Source organism: Pan paniscus, chromosome 11, assembly GCF_029289425.2.
Source record: "Pan paniscus chromosome 11, NHGRI_mPanPan1-v2.0_pri, whole genome shotgun sequence".
Lineage (NCBI taxonomy): Eukaryota > Metazoa > Chordata > Mammalia > Primates > Hominidae > Pan > Pan paniscus.
In genome coordinates this window covers 86,904,907-86,926,691 of record NC_073260.2, presented here as the reverse complement: position 1 = coordinate 86,926,691, position 21,785 = coordinate 86,904,907, and the positions used below count along the sequence as shown (strand labels likewise).

General features: G+C 44.8%; 1 protein-coding gene across 4 annotated transcripts in view; it reads left to right on the top strand.

Annotated features, from left to right (window-relative positions):
• FRMPD1 (FERM and PDZ domain containing 1) overlaps window positions 1–21,785 on the top strand; it is a 146,237-nt gene that overhangs the window by 61,207 nt on the left and 63,245 nt on the right. The window contains exon 1 of one of the 4 annotated variants that reach the window (XM_057298711.2): window positions 770–4,048. The exons of the other annotated variants lie outside the window; for them this stretch is intronic. The gene's annotated coding sequence lies outside the window, so the exon portion shown is untranslated. Of the gene's footprint in view, window positions 1–769; window positions 4,049–21,785 lie in introns of those variants that run through there. 4 annotated transcript variants of the gene reach the window in all.

The window sequence follows — 21,785 nt, the reverse complement described above, 5'->3', positions numbered from 1 at the left end:
GAACATGCGGTGTTTGGTTTTCTGTTCCTGTGTTAGTTTGCTGAGGATGATGGTTTCCAGCTTCATCCAAGGACATCAACTTTTTGATGAATAGAAGCACACAGTAAAAATATTCTCTAAGATATGCTATAGACACTAAACATTCGGGGGAAAAACCTGACTCTGGAGTAATCAAAGAACTACAAATAAAATCAGCAATAAAAGCAAAGAGAAGAACTGCAAACAGAAGCCCCCTTATAAATCTAACAAATTAGGGGTGACTGAGTAATTGGGGGAAGTAGTTTTCCTACTGACCGAGGGAGCATAATTGGGATAGCTTTTGTGGGGGGCAATTTGGCTATATCAAAAGCATTAAAAACTTGTATAGTCTTTCACCCAGCAGTGCCATTCCTAGGAATTTATCCTAAGAGAATAATTACAGATGTATTTTCAGAGATGTTTATCTCAACATATTTGTAATACAGACATCGAAAATAAACCAAATACCCAGCAATAGGGACTTAGCTTTAAAAATGGCACTCTTATCTATAGCAAATAAACAATAATGTTGTAGAATAATAAAGACACAGGGAAATGTTTACAGTGTATATTTTTCAGTTTAGAAACCAGCATATATGGTAAGTTCCCAATTATGTTGAAAATGTGTCTTTTCACACAAAAAGACTGGAAGAGTAATTAGCAACTTATAGCTTTTAGTGGACAATTTTTATTATCTTCTCTCCAAAAAAGAAAACTTTCAAAATTTTCTACCAGCCACATGTATTACTTTTATAAGAGGGAGGAAATAAGTGACAATTAAGAAAAAGAGATAAGCTTTTGGAGAGCATTGTTTGAGCGTCACTAGGTGGAAAACTAAATGAGCACATCATTTATCTTGCAAATTCCAGACAGGTGGTGTTTTCAGAAGGAAGAGTGGTCTTAGGTCCATTTGTGTGAGTATATTTATAGAAGTGAAAGCTTTGGGGGAAGGAAATAGATTGATTTTTTTTCCCCTTGAACTTTTGAAATTATTTTTTCCACTCCATTTGTAATTGAGCCCAGGGAGCTATTCTTATTTCTTCCTTTCTTGGGCACTGCGTTAGACCTAAAAATGTTAACTGGCTTAGGATGTGGGTTTTGCTAAAATGATTCCCCTTGAAGTCTTCACTGGGCTTTCTCATGCTTAAAAGTGGGGTCCCGCAGAAGATCACTTTCTACCTAATGCACTTTGCTCCTGAAGTCTTTGGCAACGTTGGGGTGGTCAGAAACCACTCCTGCCTTATGGTTCTGGACCCCAGCAGCCACATGTGAGGGCTCAGCAGTATGCACCTGTGTTGGCACTGTCTGTTGGAGAGGTTTATTTAGGGGTCAATCTGGCATCACCTTATCCTGTGGACGTAACATTAGTCTGCAGAAAAAGAGATCAGAGTTGGGTAGAATCTCTTTAAATATTAAAGATAGTGATGCCTTTTGCCACACATCTCCAAAGAGCTCTGAGCATTTCAGACATTACCTCATCGTTAATTTTCACAGTGTTCTTGGGTGAGAAGCTGATGGCAAGTATTCCCTGGTCTCCGTGTGGGGCAGAACATAGCAAATTTTAGGTAGGTAGTAGGAGTTCTCCTGACTAGATATCAATTGGTAAAAGAAAATGGGGGCATTTTTGGGGTGTCTTCTTCACAGTTGTTCTGCGTTACTCAGAAATTAAATTGCCTTCCTGCATTTTGCCCCACTAACACTTATTGAGTGTCTACCGTGAGCAAGGCACAATGCTGAGTACTGTGGCTAGGAGGGAAATGTAAATGTCCTTAGTCCCACACTTAAGGCCTTTGGTGATCTGGTTTCTTCCACCTGCCACTCCTACCCCGATACCGCCACTCTACTTCACATACCTTTTATGCCTCATCGTCTTCATGCTAAGCTGAACCTTTGGTCTTCAGGGTAGCCCAGTGCCATCTCCCTTCGGTGCACTTTATGCCCTTCCCCTGGTGTGCCCCCATTGCCTTTCTCCCTACCCCTGCAGGTCTTACTATCCTGTCCTTCACGCTCTGCTCGCCTCCTGCACAAAGCCTTCCCTGATAGCTCACTCTACTTTATCCACAGCTGGATGGGATCTCCCACCACCAAACTCCCAGGCGTTCTACTAGCCTCTCTGCACTGGTCCTTACTCTTTTTTACTTTGTATTTCAGTGATTTATGTGCACTCCTTGATGACTTTTCAAGCTTCTTGACTGAAGAGATGTGCAAGTACTCAATGCATAAAGGAATGAAATGGGCATAATTTCAGGCTAGCAGTCACCAGTTTGTGCCTAGCTTTCTGAGGTACAGAGTCACTGATAGAACCCTACTTGGCCTCGCCTCTCCTTTGATCCTTCCTCACTGAGGCCCTTTGCTGCCTCCCAGTCGGTTCTGTCCTCGCCTTGCATCAGTGCCCATACCATCTTTCAGTTCATAGCTGTGTATTAAAAAGTATTCCTCTCTTATGGTGTTCTGGGGAGACATGGGAAAAGAGAGACAATTGAAGCATGCTTTTTTTTTTTTTTTTTTTTTTTCCTGAGACAGGGTCTTGCTGTGTCACCCAGGCTGGAGTGCAGTGGCGTGACCTTGGCTTACTGCAACTGCTGCTCCCCCAGGCTCAAGCGATCCTGCCACCTCAGCTTCCCAAGAAGCTGGGACCACAGGTGTGCACCACCAAGCCCAGCTATTTTCTTGTATTTTCAGTAGAGACAGGGTCTCACCATGTTGGCCAGGCTGGTCTAGAACTCCTGACCTCAAGCGATCTGCCCACCTCAGCCTCCCAAAGTGCTGGGGTTACAGGCATGAGCCACTGTGCCAGGCCTGAAGCAGTTTTAAGGTTACCCCTGGGCTGGCCACAATGGCTCACTCCTGTAATCCCAGCACTTCGGGAGGCTGAGGCGGGCGGATTGCTTGAGGTCAAGAGTTCAGGACCAGCCTGACCAACATGGTGAGACCCCATCTCTACTAAAAATTAAAAAAAAAAAAATAGCCAGGCATGGTGGCACACACCTGTAATCCCAGCTGCTTGGGAGGCTGAGACACAAGAATTGCTTGAACCCGGGAGGCGGAGGCAGAGGTTGCAATGAGACGAGATCGTGCCACTGCACTCCAGCTTGGGTGACAGAGGGAGACTCTGTCTCAAAAAAAGAAAAAAAAAAAAGAAGGTTACCCCTGTGCTTATTTCTTTTTCAACCTCTGTAATGCAAACCACCCACACTTCATGGGATCCTAAAATTGCAAAGGGCTTTATCCAGAGTATTCTTTGTCCATGAGCTGGCACGAGGGCTGAGATCATCTCCTGCTCTACCTGTGGCAGGCTGTGTGAGGCTGGGCAAGTTATTTAATCTTCCTGTGGTGTCATTTCCCCATCTGTTAAGGGGGGATAATGTGCTTAGGGGTGACCTACCTCCCTGGGATGCTGTGAGGCTTAGTGAGCTAATGCCATTGCTATTAACTTTAACTGAACACAACTGGGCAGAACTAGCAGGAGACCAAGTATTATATGGCACAGAATAAACTCTACAACTGTAAAATGGATGCATCATGAGACCTTGGGTGTCATCTTCTGTGTTGCCCTTGGCACAGAGGAAGCCAGTTTGCCAGTCAAGGACCTCTAGGGTTTCCTCTCTCGACTGGCTCAAGTGGTTGAGGTCTTGAGGATGAGAATGCCATCTGCAGGACTCCTGTGCCTGTCGTGCTGAAAGGAAAGAAGCCAGACATGTTGACAGGCATAGCTGCAGCTGCCCAGTATCCGCAGATGAGGAGGGTCATGGTCCTGTGAGGAGGGGGCCCGTGCCACAGAGATACCACCCAACTTTGCCCACATGGCCTGGCAGTCGGTTTTACTTGGGCTTATCGATGAGCTATGGGAAGGTCATTTGATATTCACATTCTTGTGGCCGCAATGTTGAGAATGTGGCCTTTTATCTTTAAAAATAGCTGTGTGCTGGGAGGCCCGGGAGCAGTGTCCTGGGATGGAGGGGAGCTGCCAGCAGGGGGAAGAGGTGTGGATTTCTTTCCGTGGAAGAGTCCCTTCAGCTCTGTGCCACTGGTGAGTTGGTGTTTGCTCATTCTGTAATGTGTGCTGCTTTCTCTAGACTGTTCTTGGAAAGGGGGCTGTTTTGGTTTTTCTCAATTGTGATATCTTCTCCATATCTTAAAAAAAACCTGTTTCCACGGTATATTTGTTCTTGAGCACTTATCCTTTATGAAACCTGTTTGATTAAGATTCTTTCAGTGTTCATAATCGCAATTTATTTATTATGGGTTCTTCTCAAATTTAACTGGTAATTATTTCTCACATTTGTTTTGTGTTTTCAAAAGGCAGCATCCTTAATCATTTTATATATAAATAAGATAATCATTAAATACTTTTGGAACTAACTTGCCAACAGGTTTTCAAAATTGGGGGATCATAGGATGTGAGACCCCAGGCTAGAGACTTTCACGTTGAATAAATCCCTGTTTCAGATGGTGCAATGATGTCCTGAGAGGATAATGAGCAATCTTTGGTTACACAGCTAACTAGTGACAGAATCAGGACTTGGATCCAGGTCCCCTAACTTCCTTGTCCATGCCTCTCTGGTCAGCTCTGTGGAATTTAGCCTCTGAATTACAAGTGAGTGAGAAGGGGAAAAAAAATCACTACCTAATTTAACTTTTCCGTATGTCTTAATTAAAATGAATCTTCTAGTTTTAGAAATGCCTATGCCATATACCACAGCTGATCCCTTGACCTTGACTTGCTTGATTCCTTTGATGGTCTGCATTGAGGATTCTTCAAGTATGGTCCCCACCTGTATTCTCCGAGAGCTTGTGAGAAATACGAACTCTCAGCCCCGCCCCAGACCTAGGGAAACTCTGCGGGTGGGGCCCAGCAACTTGTGTTTTAACAAGTCCTCCAGGTGATCTGATAGGCAGTGAAGTTACAGAACCATTGCCTGCCATGGCTTAAGTCATCCTCTCCATGTGTTTGACACCCAGGGCAGTGACTCACTTTGTTTCTTTTTCTTTTATGGATTCTGAGTTTTCTTTACCGAAGAGAGAGTTTCTCTGTTGCTGCTGCTAGCTTTGAATAATGATTCCCTTTCTCTGCTTCTCTGCATTACTACTATACACACACACCTAGCAGGAGTGAAAGATAGGTGGGCCAAAAATGAAAGTAAATAGGCTGGGCGCGTGGTGGCTCACTCCTGTAATCCCAGCACTTTGGGAGGCCGAGGCAGGTGGATCACCTGGGGTCGGGAGTTGGAGACCAGCCTGACCAACATGGAGAAACCCCAACTCTACTAAAAATACAAAATTAGCCAGGCATGGTGGCACATGCCTGTAATCCCAGCTACTCGGGAGGCTGAGGCAGGAGAATCGCTTGAACCCGGGAGGCGGAGGTTGTGGTGAGCTGAGATCACACCATTGCACTCCAGCCTGGGCAACAAGAGCAAAACTCTCTCTCAAAAAAAAAAAAAAGAAAAGAAAAAAGAAAGTAAATAGGGGATTTCAACAGAAACAGGTTTGCAGGTAGAAAAAAACGTCTCAACCACTGAGGTATGTTTTCTGCGTTTAAAACTTGCTACTTCTCTAAGCACACTGATAAATTAGACTGTGTCTAACTGTATTATACTGGGTTTTCTATCATTTGTTATTTTATTCATTCATTCTGCAGATTTTTTGTACCTTGTATTTGCATGGCTCATGTTAAGTGCTGGGGGAGACGTATTCGAGTTTATCAGGAGGTAGAGAACATGTATAATCCAAGCTAGCCAGTGATAAATACAGGAGAATCATCTTTAGTAAAAGGGTTGTGGAAGCCTAGAGATGGTAGAAAGCATGTGTGAGGGAGGAGGACAGCAGGGAGGACTTCATGAAGACAGCAGCATTTAGACGAAGCTTAAAAGGAGGTGGAATTTGACATTGAGAGTTTGGGCGTGGGTAAATAACATTCTAGGCAAAGGTGCAAAAAGATCAAAGCATGGCGGGAGGCTCAGTGCAATTTGTTAGGATGGGGGTTATGTGAAGATGATTAGAAAGAAATGAGGCCATGTAACTAGGTCAGTGTCAAACGGAGAAGGATCTTCAAATACTCACTTAGGAGTTTGTTCTTTATCCTGAAGGCAATGGGGAGTCATTGAAGGGTTTTGAATAAGGGGGAGGTATGACCAAGCTGTGCTTTCAGTAAAGTTAATCTGCCATCAGCATGTGAAGTAGATTGAAGTACGTGAGAGGGAGACTTTCGTTGTTTTTATTTTGTAACTGCTTTGCAGCAGTTTGTTGATAGATTGAAAAATTGTCTTAATGTTTAATTGGGAGGTAATTGCCTTTCTTCTGGTGATCGTTGGATTTTGAAATAAGCATCCAGGGCATAGTTTATTGTCTGGGGAATGCAGCTGTAACGTTATAATGGGGAATCTGCAGGAAAATAAGAATCACTTATCAGAATGGCTTTATGGGAAACTTCCAGAACTAACTTCTTTCTTCCTTCTTTTCTTTTGAACATTTTCTTTTAAACAAAATGTGTTCATATTCATTTTATCCAGTAATAACCTGGTAATGCTAGATCACATAAAATCTACAAGTATTGAACACCTAAAGGCTATTGAACACCTAAAGGCTCTTTCTTGCCTTTTCCTACTCAGCCTCCAGAGCTGTTTTCCCTCTCACTCAAGGACTTACTTTGTTAAAGTGCCTAAATCAAACTCATTTTGCAAGGATCTGCCTTATTTCAGTGGTGGCTCTAATGGGAATAGTTGTAGGAAACTTGAATGTCATGAATATTTAAATATGTTATGACTTCTAGTATTTGTAGGATAGAGAAGGCTCTGTTACTGTTGATTTTTTCAGTAGGGCTCTCTTTATAGGGCCTTGGCTTTGGCTAGTTAGCACCATTGATTTTAGTCATTCAACGAGTATTTAGTGAACATCTATTAGGCACTGAAAAATCATGGTGAATCAGACAACCACGGCCCTGCTCAATGTGGAACTTATATTCTAGCAGGGGATATATACAAGTAAATAGTCAAATATAGTCTGAGAGAGGGAAAATACTGGGTACTGTGAAAGCACCGACCCAGAGTAGAGGTCAGAGAAAACTTAACAAGTGGGATATAAACTGAGACCTGAAAACTAATTGGGGGCTGGCACGGTGACTCACTCCTGTAATCTCAGCAGTTTGGGAGGCCGAGGCGGGTGGAGCACCTGAGGTCAGGAGTTTGAGACCAACTTGGTCAACGTGATGAAACCCCATCTCTACTAAAAATACAAAAGTTAGCCGGGCGTGGTGGTGGGCATCTGTAATCCCAGCTACTCAGGAGGCTGAGGAAGGAGAATCGCTTGAACCTGGGAGGCAGAGGTTGCAGTGATCTGAGATCGTGCCACTGCACTCCAGCCTGGGTGACAGAGCAAGACTCCATCTCAAAACAACAACAACAAAAAACAACAAGCAAGCAAACAAACAAAACAATTGGGGTAGGTTAGTTAGCCTAAGCTTGCGGGGAGACAACTGGGGGGAAATGGACTGCTAATGAGTATGAGGTTTCTTTCTTTTTGTGGTGATGAAAATGCTTCAAAATGGATTGTGGTGATGGTTGCACGGCTCCATGAATATACTAAAAACCATTGACTTGTGTACTTTAAATTGGTAAATTGTATGCTATGTGAATCATATCTCAATAAACCTATTTAAAAAGTCAGTTGGAGAAGCCAGCAGCAGGAAGGGTGTACCTGGCAATGAAACAGCACATGCAGAGGCTCCGTGCCATGAACAAAAAAGGAAGAGATCCACTAGGTCTGGAACCTCCTGGGAAGTGGAGAGCAGTAAGACAGAGGAAAGTGAAGAGGCTCGAGAGGGGAGTGGGGCCTGCACAGGTAGGTCCTTGAAGTCCTGTAAATAATAACAGCAGCTACCACTTACGAAGGGCTTATCAAATGCCTGGTACTGTTGTAAGCTGTTTACATGCATTACCTCATTAATTCTCACAACAACCTTATGAGGTAGGTACTATTGTTACTGGCATCTTATAAGTGGGAAAACCAAAGCACAAAACTGTGAAGTAACCTGCCCATAGTCACAGATCTAGCAAGTGGCATGGCTGAGATATGAGCCTGTATTAGTCTGTTTTCACCCTGCTGATAAAGACATACCCGAGACTGGGAAGAAAAAGAGGTTTAATTGGACTTACAGTTCCACAGGCTGGGGAGGCCTCAGAATCATGGCAGGAGGCGAGAACCAAGAGAAAATAAGGAGGAAGCAAAAGTGGAAGCCCCCAATAAAACCATCAGATCTCATGAGACTTATTTACTATCATGAGACTAGCATAGGAAAGACCAGCCCTGTGATTAAATTACCTCCCTCTAGGTCCCTCCCAGAACATGTGGGAATTCTGGGAGATACAATTCAAGTTGAGATTTGAATGGGGACACAGCCAAACCATATCATTCTGCCCTTGGCCCCTCCAAATCTCATATCCTCACATTTCAAAACCAATCATGCCTTCCCAATAGTTCCCCAAAGTCTTAATTCATTTCAACATTAACCCAAAAGTCCACAATCCAAAGTCTCATCTGAGACAAGGCAAGTCCCTTCTGCCTAGGAGCCTTTAAAATCAAAAGTAAGCTAGTTACTTCCTAGATACAATGGGGGTACACATATTGGGTAAACACAGCCATTCCAAATGGGAGAAATTGGCCAAAACAAAGGTGTTACAGGGCCCATGCAAGTCCAAAATCCAGTGGAGCAGTCAAATTTTAAAGCTCCAAAATGATCTCCTTTGACTCCACATCTCACATGCAGGTCAAGCTGATGCAAGAGGTGGGTTCCCATGGTCTTGGGCAGCTCCGCCCCTGTGGCTTTGCAGGGTGCAGCCTCCCTCCCAGCTGCTTTCATGGGCTGGCGTTGAGTGTCTGCGGCTTTTCTAGGCTCCTGGTGCAAGCTGTTGGTGGATCTACCATTCTGGGGTCTGGAGGATGTTGGCCCTCTTCTCACAGCTCCAGTAGGCAGTGCCCCAGTAGGGACTGTGTATGGGGGCTCCCACCCCACATTTCCCTTCCGCACTACCCTAGCAGAAGTTCTCCATGAGGGCCCCACCCCTGCAGCAAACTTTTGCCTGGGCATCCAGGCATTTCCATACATCTTCTGAAATCTAGGCAAAGGTTCCCAAACCTCAATTCTTGACTTCTGTGCACCTGCAGTCTCAACACCACGTGGAAGCTGGCAAGGTTTGGGGTTTCCACCCTCTGAAGCCACAGCCCAAGCTGTACATTGGCCCCTTTCAGCCATGGCTGGAGCAGCTGGAACACAGGGCACCAAGTCCCTAGGCTGCACACAGCAGGGGCACCCTGTGCCTGGCCTATGAAACCACTTTTTCCTCCTGAGCCTCTGTGTCTGTGATGGAAGGTGCTGCCATGAAGGTCTCTGACATGGCCTGGAGACATTTTCCCTATTGTCTTGGGGATTAACATTAGGCTCCTTGCTACTTATGCAGATTTCTGAAGCTGGCTTGAATTTCTCCCAGAAAATGGGTTTTTCTTTTCTATTGCATCATCAGGCAGCAAATATTCTGAACTTTTATACTCTGTTTCCCTTTTAAAACGGAATGCCTTTGACAGCACCCAAGTCACATTTTGAATGCTTTGCTGCTTAAAAATTTCTTCTTCCAGATACCCTAGATCATCCCTCTCAAGTTCAGAGTTCCACAAATCTCTAGGGCAGGGGCAAAATGCTGCCAGTCTCTTTGCTAAAACATAACAAGAGTCACCTTTGTTCCAGTTCCCAATAAGTTCCTCATCTCCGTCTGAGACCACCTCAGCCTGGACCTTATTGTTTATATTGCTATCAGCATTTCAGTCAAAGCCATTCAACAAGTCTCTAGGAGGTTCCGAACTTTCCCACATTTTCCTGCCTTCTTCTGAGCCCTCCAAACTGTTTCAACCTCTGCCTGTTACCCAGTTCTAAAGTCGCTTCCACATTTTGGGGTATCTTTTCAGCAACACCCCACTCTACTGGTACCAATTTACTGTATTAGTCTGTTTTCATGCTGCTGATAAAGACATACCTGAGACTGGGAAGAAAAAGAGGTTTAATTGGACTTACAGTTCCACATGGCTAGTGAGGCCTCAGAATCACAGTGGGAGGCGAAAGGCACTTCTTACCTGGTGGCGGCAAGAGCAAATGAGGAAGAAGCAAAAGTGGAAACCCCTGATAAACCCATCAGATCTTGTGAGACTTATTCACTATCATGAGAATAGCACAGGAAAGACTAGCCCCTATGATTCAGTTGCCTCTCCCTGGGTCCCTCCCAGAACATGTGGGAATTCTGGGAGATACATTCAAGTTGAGATCTAAACGAGGACCCAGCCAAACCAAACCATATCAGAGCCCAAGAGGTCTGGCTTTAGAATTCACACCACGGGCCCTAAAAAATGATCCTAAAAGTTATGGGGTGACATTATAGAGTTGTATACAGGAAAGTGACAAGGTCAAACTTTCATCTTTGAGAAAGATTACTCTGTGGTATGTGGAATAGATTGGAAGAGGAGCAAGACTGAAGGCAGGGAGACCGGGTGCTACAATGATCCACATAAGAAAGAGATCATGGTGGGGCACGGTGACTCATGCCTGTAATCTCAGCACGTTGGGAGGCTGAGGTGGTTGGATCACTCTAAGTCTAAGTTTGAGACCAGCTTGGCCAACACGGTGAAACTCCATCTCCACTAAAAATATAAAAATGAATTGGAGTGGTGGCGCACACCAGTAATCCAGCTACTCGGGTGGCTGAGGCACAAGAATCGGTTGAAACTGGGAGATGGAGGTTGCAGAGAGGCGAGATCGTGCCACTGCACTCCAGCCTGGGTGACAGAGTGAGACTGTCTAAAAAAAAAAAAAAAATACAAATCATGCCGGCCTGAATGTGTGTGATGGTGGTGGGGATAGAAAGAAGTGGAAACTTGAGAGATTGTTAAGGAGGTCACATTTACAGGAGTTGGAAAGTGGTTGGATATTGGGGGAGGGTACAGAGACTCTCAGGTGGATGCCTGGGTTCTGGGCTTGGGAAGTGGGGAGAGTAGGGTGTTTAATGGTGCTAATGATGTAGGTGCCACAGGTGTGTCCCAGCATGGGCTGGTCAGTGCCTGCACATGAGAGAATAGATTAGACCTCTGATCTGACCTCTCCACCGGTCAGAATTATGAACTTGGAGGTGGCAGGGACCTTAGAATCCTTCTAGATCTAGAGATGGAAATGGAGGTATTAGAAGAAGAGACTTGCTGAGAGCCACACAGGGCGCAGTGCCAGGGCAAAACGAGGTGTGCACCTGCTGCTGCTCGAACTGGTGTGTGTTCACCTGTCCTGTTGCCACTCCCTGGAGAACCTTTGCTTCAACCTGTAAAGCTTTGATTCTCTTCTGAGAGATCATCTCTTTCATCCTTAAAAGAGGTATCATTGCTGCACAAACAGTAACAATGGGAATTAAAATAGAAACAAAAAAATTGGCTGCCTAAACCCAGCATCCATCAGATCAAGCTTATTTTGTGTTCTCGCCTGTCTGCGCTCCGCATCACTTTTACAGTTGTACCCAGAGCATAGATATGGCTTTATGGCCTGTGGTTTATACTCACATTAAATCCAGAAAAGGCTTTTTTCTGGAATGTTACATGGTTTCTGGTTCTCATTTTTTGGAAATTCAAGGAAGAAGACATGCAGTAACTTACCTAAGCATGCTTCTGTGGCCAGTTCTGTTTTTTGTTCCTAGAGCTCGTGTCTCGGGGAGCATCTTGCTGCATAGTGTTTTCGTGTTTTCCTTAGGCAGAACTCCCAGCCCTGATCATCTCTATGTACTTTTAAAGTGGGGTGACTCAAACTGGACACTTCTCTACTGAGGTTAGGGACAGAGGGCAGAATGCTTAATTAGGGCTGAATTTCTGAGTTCCTGGGTCCTGCGGTTTTCGGCGATCTCTGAATCGAGTTGGCATTCATTCACAGCTGTTGGTGCCACTCCTACTGGCTGCCACCTCCTAACAGCTGACCCGGCTCCCTGAATTGTTTGCTGTAAACTGGGCAGCCCTACAGGAGGGAGAAGAGGTTTCCGGATAGAATGCTTAATTAGGGCTTAATTAAGACAGCCAGAGTGGCCCGTTGGCCTGAACCCTTGCATAGGGTCCTGATTGGCAGGCGGCACCTGGCATTCTTGGCCGCCTGACAGCAATCAGCCGTTCCTAAGCCCCATGCAGAGATGAGCAAGACACACACTGCCCTACTGTTGGCAGGAGCTCTTCCTAGACTCCCTATAGCATTTTAGCCTGTTCTTATGGGCCCCACTCTCTGCCTTATATTGGTTAGGAGTTTTCTATGTGGCTTGTCTTCTCTATAACACGATGAACACCCGAAGGGCAAGGGCTGTGTCTGCTTAATCTTGATCTCCTCTACCACACTCAGCACAGATCCCAGAGGAAAGAGGATCTAATGGAATGAATTGCATTTACTTTTGGACCAAATCCCTTAATTTGAGATGGCTGCAGACCTGTAAAGTAGAGTCTAGAGTCCAGGGACTGGAATTGAAAAATGCAGAGTCTAGGGGCCCGCAAACCCATGGCCAGCAACACGTCTATGAAAAGGGTAAGGACTTTCAGGGAAGGAACCTCAAAGTCAGGACAGAGCCTTGATGTCATAGTCATGGGCAAGAGTTCTGCGAGGCATGTCCTGGGCCCAGCCCTGCAAGCCATTCTTGGTTGCTTGTGCTGTGGTGGTGGTTGTTACTGTTCATTAGTGTGATAGGTTTGTAATCCTGCCTTCCTTACCCCGACACAGAAATGTGGAGTCAAATCTCAGCCCACCAGGGTGGCAAGCAGCTTCATATGGGCTAGAACTCTGGGAGTCTAACCTTCTGAAATGAAGAATAACATCATAGCTGCTGTCATTGTGGACTTTCTTTGTGCCATGCATTCTGGTAGAACTTCATATATATTATCTAATTTACTGTGGGGCAGGTGAAGTCAGCCCCATTTCACAGATGACAGTACAGGCTCAGGGAGGCTAAGGTAACTTGTCCAAGGATACAAGGTTAGTGAGAGTCGGGGTTGGAACTAGGACACGACAAGGCCTGTGCTGTTGACATGAAAGGTCACTGGGGAAGAACTGTGAGTCCAGTAGTGCACTGTGAAAGCTTGGAAGGAGGAATACCATGACGTGACCACCAAACAAGATCATCTGCCCATGAGAGTGCTTTGAAAACTACAGACCACGGTTCAAAAACCTTGCAACTTAGTCTGAATTTCCCAAGTACTGTAGTTGCTGTGGGTTTTGTTTTTGGTGTGTGTGGTATCAAACATGCCTAGAGGCTGTTGAAAATTAGTTGGTGTGTAATGACATTAGATGAATCATTTGATAGTAAAAAAAAAAAAACAAATCTAGACTTTGAATTCACATTCCACAATTTTGTTGAATTATGCCTAGATGGTTGTCGAGAGAATTTTAACAGATTCAGGGCATTTGTAATAACCAAAAAGCCTATGGAGAGGAAAAGAACGTCACACTGAATGGCAAAGGGGCACTAAAGACCACCAGCTTTTATAACCTCTGAGCTGGAAAGGCCCTAGCAGGCTTCTAGCCCAGCTCCCAGCTACTTTGTGCGGCTGTACGGTAATAGGAGGCACCAAGGAGGATGTGTTATCTGAAGGTCCTAATTGCCAAGGCTGCGGACCCTTTTCCAATGGATCTTTTGGCCGTCTTGGCTGTATTTGACATGGTTGGTTATGTACTTTTTTATGGTAAAATACGTATAACATTAAATTTACCATTTTTAAGCCATGTGAAAGCATACAGATCAGTGGCATAAAGTACATTCACAATGTTGTACAACTATTACCACTACCTAGTTCTGCAATTTTTCATCACCCCAAAAAGTAATCCCATATCTATTCATCATTCTCCATTTCCTTCTCCTCCAATCCCTGGCAACCATGAAGCTGCTTTCTATCTTTATATAGGCTTGTCTATTCTTGATATTTCATATAAATGGAATCATATAACATGTGACCTTTTGTGTCTGGCTTCTGTCACTCAGCATAGATGTTTTCGAGGTTCGTCCATGTTGTAGCATGTATCAGTATTTCATTGCACTTTATGGCTGAATAATATTCCATTGTATGAATATATCACAAGGAGTTTATCCTTTCATCTGTTGATGGATGTTTGGTTTGTTTCCACCTTTTGGCTATTGTGAATAGTGTTGCTATGAACATTAGTGTACAAGTTTTTGTTTTAACATCTGTTTTCAATACTTTTGGGTAGATACCAAGAAGTGGAATTGCTGGGTCAAGGTTATTCTACGTGTAACTTATTGAGGAGCCACCAAACATCTACCTAGTCTTCTGAACCTTTTTTTCTCCCCAGGCTTCTTTGGTTGTTCTCAGGCCTCTCTAATCATTCATTCTCAGTTTCCTTTCATGGCTTCCTAGGTTCTTCAGCCCCTAAAATCATGGTGTCACCGTCATTCCTTCCTCAGCTCTGCTCATCCTACCCTAATGGTTCTCAATGCTAGCTGCACATTGCAATTACCAAGAACTCCTGTAACAAACCCTGACCAGGCCCCTGCCCAGGCCCCACCCCAGTTGAGTTGAATCAGCATCTGGGGGTGGGTCGGTGGAACCTGGGCATTGGTCTTATGTAAAGGGCCCCAGTTTTGATATGCAGCATCTCATAGGATAATTATTCATTCTCACAGTTACAACCTGATGACTGTCAGATTTTTATTTTTAGCTCCAACTATCTACTAGACATGATGACTGTCCTTCAGTACTGCAAATTCAGCATTTCCCAAGCAAACTCTTCATCTTACTTCTCAAACCCACCCTTCTCCTAACGTTTTCTTTCGTGGTGAAAGGGACCACCATCCCCAGCCATCCAAACCAGAAACCTGAGAGTCGTCCATGCCTTTTCTCTCTCCCTCATTCCAATTTCCAGTTGGTTGGTTGATTGATTCATTCATTCAGTAATTCATTACCCAGTGGTTAGGACTGAGGGCAGTTGGAGAGAAATGCAGTTTAGGAATTGAGTTAGGAAGACAAAAAAGACAGATGAAACAGTTAAGCTTCAAGAGGATAACCTTCTGAAATGAAGAATAACATCATAGCTGCTGTCATTGAGGACTTTCTTTGTGCCATGCATTCTGGTAGAACTTCACATATATTATCTAATTTACTGTGGGGCAGGTGAAGTCAGCCCCGTTTCACAGATGACAGTACAGGCTCAGGGAGGCTAAGGGAACTTGTCCAAGGATGCAAGGTTAGCACAAGGTTAGTGAGAGTCGGGGTTGGAACTAGGACATGATAAGGCCTGTGCTGTTGACATGAAAGGTCACTGGGGAAGAACTGTGAGTCCAGTAGTGCACTGTGAAAGCTTGGAAGGAGGAATACCATGACGTGACCACCAAACAAGGTCATCTGCCCATGAGAGTGCTTTGAAAACTACAGACCATGGTTCAAAAACCTTGCAACCTTTGCTCACATTGCTAGCAGATCACTTCCTTTCTTTTGCTTTGAATTCTGATTAGGTGTGTATGTGTCTGACTTCCCTGGTGAAATGCAGGCTCCTTGAGGGTGAGAATTGTGCCTGCTTATCTCAGTGTCCCCCACAGCCCCTGTACTTGGCAAATTGTTGATGATCATTGAGTGTTTCTTGAATCTGTGGATATTAGCATTGATTCAGAGAGGAAGAAATGGAAACAGGACCCATGGTGACATTTGTCCAGATGTGTCGTGGCTAAGCCCTTGGCTGGAGATTTGACTCAGAGAATTGGAAAGAAAGGGCAGAACCCTAGAGCTCTCTGGAGATATGTGTGGGAGATCTCAGAGTAAATAAAATTCTGCCTACCCATGACCTCCAGCTTCAAGGCATCGATGCTGATTCTATCTCTTTTCCCCTCTAGTACTTACCACTTTTTATTTATTTATTTATTTATTTTAGATGGAGTCTCAATCTGTTGCCCAGGCTGGAGTGCAGTGGTGCAATCTCGGCTCACTGCAACCTCCACCTCCCAGGTTCAAGTGATTCTCCTTCCTCAGCCTCCCAAGTAGCTGGGATTACAGGCATGTGCCATCACGTCTGGCTAATTTTTGTATTTTTAGTAGAGATGGGGTTTCACCCTGTTGGCCAAGCTGGTCTCAAACTCCTGACCTCAAGTGATCCACCTACCTCAGCCTCCCAAAGTGCTGGGATTACAGGCACGAGCCACCACACCCGGCGTACTTACCACTTTCTAACAGTCTTAATTTCCTTTTTTGTTCATTGTTTCTTGTCTAGTGAGAACCTGTATTAGAATGTAAGCTCCACAAGAGTAGTGATTTTTGTCTTTTTTGCTCCTAATGACTCCCAAGACCTAGAACAGTGCCAGGCACATAGAGGATACTGAATAAATATCTATAGAATAAATGAAGGAAGTGAAGGTATCGCAAGACCTGGAGTCACTGCAGAGTCAGCTGCACCTCTGCCATCAAAACACTTTCCAGGAACCTAATGTTCTGTGTGAGCCTCTCAAGTCAGGGCAGGGCCCAGAATAGCCCCAGATAGACTGCACTTGGCCTGGGCCCTTAGCTTTTCCAAGTAGGCTACTCAGGCCCTGTGGTCCTCATCAGCCTTTTAGGGCCCAGCACAGGTGCTTCTGGCATGGAGAAGCCTCTAATCTCGGTGCTCTCCTGACCTAGAGGTGATCCCCCTTCTTCTGAGCCCCTCCCCTCCATGCAGCCCTCTCTCATGGTCTTGCCATCTACTGTGTGTTGGAGCTCCTGGTGGGCAGACACTGTGGTTGCATCTTCCTGCTCCCCACAGACATTGGCATAGGGCCAGATGTTTGTTGGGTGACAAACATCTTTTGAGAGAGCAGCAGTCTGCCCAAAACTGATGAGAAGTCTGGTGGCCAGAAGCATTTGGGGAACTGTAGTTTGTTTAAAGAGAGTCAGAAACTTCTGGTTTGAAAGGGCTTTGAGGTCATGTTTCTAACCCCATCACTTTTCTTTTTCTCCTTTTATGGCATTTGTTTTTGTAAAACACCTTTATTGAGATATAATTCATATACCATGCAATTTACTCATTCAAAGCATACAATCCAGAGGTTTTGGTATATTCACAGATATGTACTAACATCAGCATAGTCAACTTGGGAACATTTTCATCTCCTCTAAAAGAAGTCTTTTATCCGGCCGGGCGCGGTGGCTCACGCCTGTAATCCCAGCACTTTGGGAGGCCGAGGCGGGCGGATCACGAGGTCAGGAGATCGAGACCATCCTGGCTAACACGGTGAAACCCCGTCTCTACTAAAAATACAAAAAATTAGCCGGGCGTGGTAGCGGGCGCCTGTAGTCCCAGCTACTCGGGAGGCTGAGGCAGGAGAATGGCGTGAACCCGGGAGGCGGAGCTTGCAGTGAGCCGAGATCGCGCCACTGCACTCCAGCCTGGGCGACAGAGCGAGACTCCGTCTCAAAAAAAAAAAAAAAAAAAAAAGAAGTCTTTTACTCTTTCACTGTCACTCCTCCATGCCCTGTTTCCCCAACCCTAAGCAACCGCTAATCTCTTTTCTGTCTCTACAGAGTTCCCTACTGGACTTTCATATGAATGGGATCATAGAATATGTGGTCTTTTGTGACTGGCTCCTTTCAGGAAGCACAATATTTTCAAATTTTATCCATATGTAACTCTTACCTTTACAGGTAGGAAAACAGACACGGAGGGAAGGGATGTGACTTGGGTCACATGTCCAGTTGGGAGCAGAGCAGGAACCTGATTGCTGGTCTCCTGTCTCCCTGCACAGTGCTCTTTCCCTGCACCAGGGTGGAGACAAGGGGTTCAGCAGCCACAGCTGACTCAGCAGTGTCATTTGCCATCCATCACTGAGGCTGCTTGAGGGTAAGCAGTAAGACAGACATGGTGATGTGAGGCCTTACAGATCACATCAACACCACCAGTGTTGGCATTGGTGTTCGTTTCACCCCTTTCCCACATCCTTTCTAGGGATACTGTTTATCTGGTAAAGTGGATGACTTGTGTGACCAACTTCCAGTCTTCTACTAGGAGTGGCCTGGGTCCCCGTCCCCTCAGATCCCTAGCAAGAGAAAGGCACAGCCTGGATCCCTATTAGATCTGCCTGTTCCTGTTGCCACCCTGTAGCTCTCAAAGGGCCATGCAGAGACCATCTGTGCTGAGCTAGATAAGAGGCTAAGCCCTTTCTAAGAGATGTCTAATCCTGTTAGGCAGATGGGAAATCTGAGGGGCATGACGATGCCCTGAACTAGTGTTCCCGAAGGCTTGTCTTTGTACCACACGACTCTCAAGACTATCTTAGTGGATATGTGAATGAGTGCTTTTCGTTTAAATTGCTATATATTTATTTTAATGTGCACCAAGAAAAAAACATATCCAGCATGATCAAACCTGTGGTTGAATGAATACTGTTGTCTAGGATGAAGCTAAAATGAGAGGCACTGTATTTATAGAATCTGTTTTACGCAGACCATGTTTTGCAGGTGTGGTGGTCTGGCAGTTTGTTGACATGGCAAAAGTCAGGAGGGCAGTTTGAGGTCAACCGTCATTTGGGGAATGCCACCCTGGGGTGATGGGGGTCCAGGGTGCTTTCCCACCTCCTGCATCTCCTTTTCATCTGGTGTGCAAGGCAAGGTGAGATGGCAGAGGATGCAGGCAGCCAGAACTTCTTGACGTGAATGAAAGGCTCAGAGAACCTAGAGAACCAGCTGTGAGCATTGTTTTTTCTCTGGTCCATGATAAACCGCCTTTCAGGTATTCAATGCCCTTTTCTATAATAAAAAGAGGGGAGGGGTTCCTGTTGGAGAGAGAGACTTAAAGGAGGGAAGGGAAGATGGAGGAGGAAGAAGAATGATATGTAGTGCCATCCCAAAATAAGAAATGAAAAGAAACAATTTGGGCTGGGCACAGTGGCTCATGCCTGTAATCCCAGCACTTTGGGAAGCCAAGGCAGGTAGATCACTGGAGGCCAGGAGTTCGAGACCAGCTGGGGCAACATAGCAAGACCCCTGTCTCTACTAAAAATATAAGAAAACTAGGTGGGCGTGGTGGCACGTGCCTGTAATCCCCGCTACCCTGGAGGCTGAGGTGAGAGAATCACTTGAACCCAGGAGGCAGAGGCTTCAGTGAGCCAAGATGGGGCCACTGCACTCCAGCCTGGGAGACAAAGCCAGACTCTGTCTCAAAAAAAAAAAAAAAGAAAGAAAGAAAGAAAGAAAAGAAAAAAGAAAATAAACAATTGGCTTTATCTCAGCTTCTTATGGCCACAGGTGAAATGACGTGTGAGGTTAAAATATCAGGGCCTGTGTTACTGTGAAAGACTTGACTGAGATCCCTGAGTAGGGAAGAGAGGTTTGAAACTCCTTCCTGGGGTCCTGGTTGTAACTGCACTTTGAGGAATAATCATGTGGTCTAATACATAAGTCCCCCTTCCTTCCTTTCTAAGAATGTCATTTTCCTGATAAAGTGTCATAGCAATCTGAATTCTTTTTAAGAAATTCATGCAGATGTGTGAGCCCATTATCACTCACTAAGCTATGATCACGGTAATGAACCAAGGCAACATCAAATGATTGACATTGGAAATGTAATGTGAACTTCCCTAAAATATCTGCCAATAACTTTTCCTTTGGGCTTAGAAGGTTCCATAGTTATAGCTGCTTATTGTTCTGGGGTTCTCATCTTAGCATAGCATTTCAGACATCTGTAACTTGCCATTATTAATTCAACAAATCTCGATTGAGCTGAAGGCATTCTGCTAGGCTCTGCAGGGATTGTAAAGAAACAGGGTACTTTTCTCCCCTACCCTCAAGGAGTTTACAATCTGAGGGACAGAAAACAAGACCTGAATCCATACGAAGTTAGAAAACACAAGACAAGAGCATAAAGGAGATGATCACAGGCTGTATGGAAGAGCAAGACTACACAGCAGCTCTGTGATTGGGGAACCTGGTGAAACATGGTAGGCGGGTGGCCAGGAACTCGTCCTAAATGTGGTGGGTTTGAGCTAAGTGTTGACAGTTACATAGGATTTGAATAAGTCCTAGAAAGTGGGAGAGATCAGAACAAAGACACAAGAAGGGCTACCTAGGGGCTTTTTTTGAGAGGCAGAGAAGCTTCGGAACACAGAATTACTTGACAGGAGAAGAATGGGCCTTGGGTTCCCCTTGGCCAGTTTGAGGAAGTTTTTTAACCTCTCCAAGCCTCAATGTCTTGTCTTCCAAATGAAGTTATGGATTCCCACTGTGTGGGGTTGTCATGAGGAGTGAATGAAATCTACAGGTGAAAATGTTAGTTTCCCTCCTTCCCCAGATTGATCAAGAGAGCAGTCTTTTGGGGGCAATAGTGGGAGATAGAGTTGGACATCCAGGAAGATGTTGGATTTTAGGGATGGGGATCCCTGGAAGACTTAAGTGACAAGATAATACAATTTTACAATTGGCAGATACTTAGAAAAATGCAATGTTAAGATAAAGGGTTAACCAGAGGCTTGACAACTTGCGCAATTCTAGGATTAATTAAAGGCAAAGCCAGGAAGGAAACCAGGTCTCCTAATATCTAGTTCAGTGCTCTTTTCAGCATTCCCTAGGTTTTATCTGGAGGGAGGTTAGAAATGCAAATTCTTGGGCCCTACCCTAGACCTCCTGAACCGGAAACTCTGTGGCTCAGATATCCATGCTTTAACCAGTCTTCCAGGTGCTTCTATTGCTTATAGGGTTTTACTAAGAAAAAATGGTGGAAAGGTGAGAAAAACAGATTCCTTACAGAGTTGGGGTTATTACTTACTGTCAAGGAAAGGAGGACAGAAGGGTGAAGCTGGGCACCAGAAATAAACATTTTTTCTTTTCTTTTTAAAATTAAGATACAATTCATATACCATCAATTGACCCTTTAAATTATACGATTAGTGGTTTTTAGAATATTCACAAAATTGTGCAGCTATCACCACTGTCTAATTCTAGGACACTTTTATCACCTTAAAAAGACATCTCTTACCCATTAGCAGTCAGTTCCCATTTCCCTTCCCCACTGCCTTCGCAACCACTAATCAATTTTCTATCTCTATACATTTACCTGTTCTGGTCATTTCACATAAATGGAATCTGACATTTATATGAAATCATGTAGCCTTTTGTATCTGGCTTCTTTCACTTAGCATAATGCTTTCAAGGTTCATCCATGCTATACCATGCATCAGGACCTCATTCCTTTTTGTGGCAGAAATAGACTTCTTCTACTTCAAACTTTTGCCACACACAAATTTGGTCACACAACTGAGCTCACACTACCTCAGAAAAAGAGATGTTTCTTGGGCATATTTCCATAGAACTTTATAGTTTTCAAAGCATTGTCACAGCATAATGGAATGTAAGCCTTACACCAACCCTGACTGATAGGCTGGGCAGGGATCATTATCATTGTTTTTACAGATGAGAAAACAGACTGTAGAGGGGAGTGTTCTGTGCAAATCCAGTACACTACTGTGCCTGTTCATTGAAGTGTGAGTAGGAATTTGATGGGTGTGCAGGCAGGGAGTATGGACTAGGCAAAGGAACAGTATCTGCAGAGACATGAGGGCATGAGAAACCAAAGCCTTTGGGGGGAACAACAGGTAATACAGTTCTGCAGAGTGTTGTGCGAGGGAGATGAAGTTGGCGGGTAGGCAGGGCCAGATCACAAAAGGCTTTGGGGGGAACGACAGGTAATACAGTTCTGCAGAGTGTTGTGCGAGGGAGATGAAGTTAGCGGGTAGGCAGGGCCAGATCAC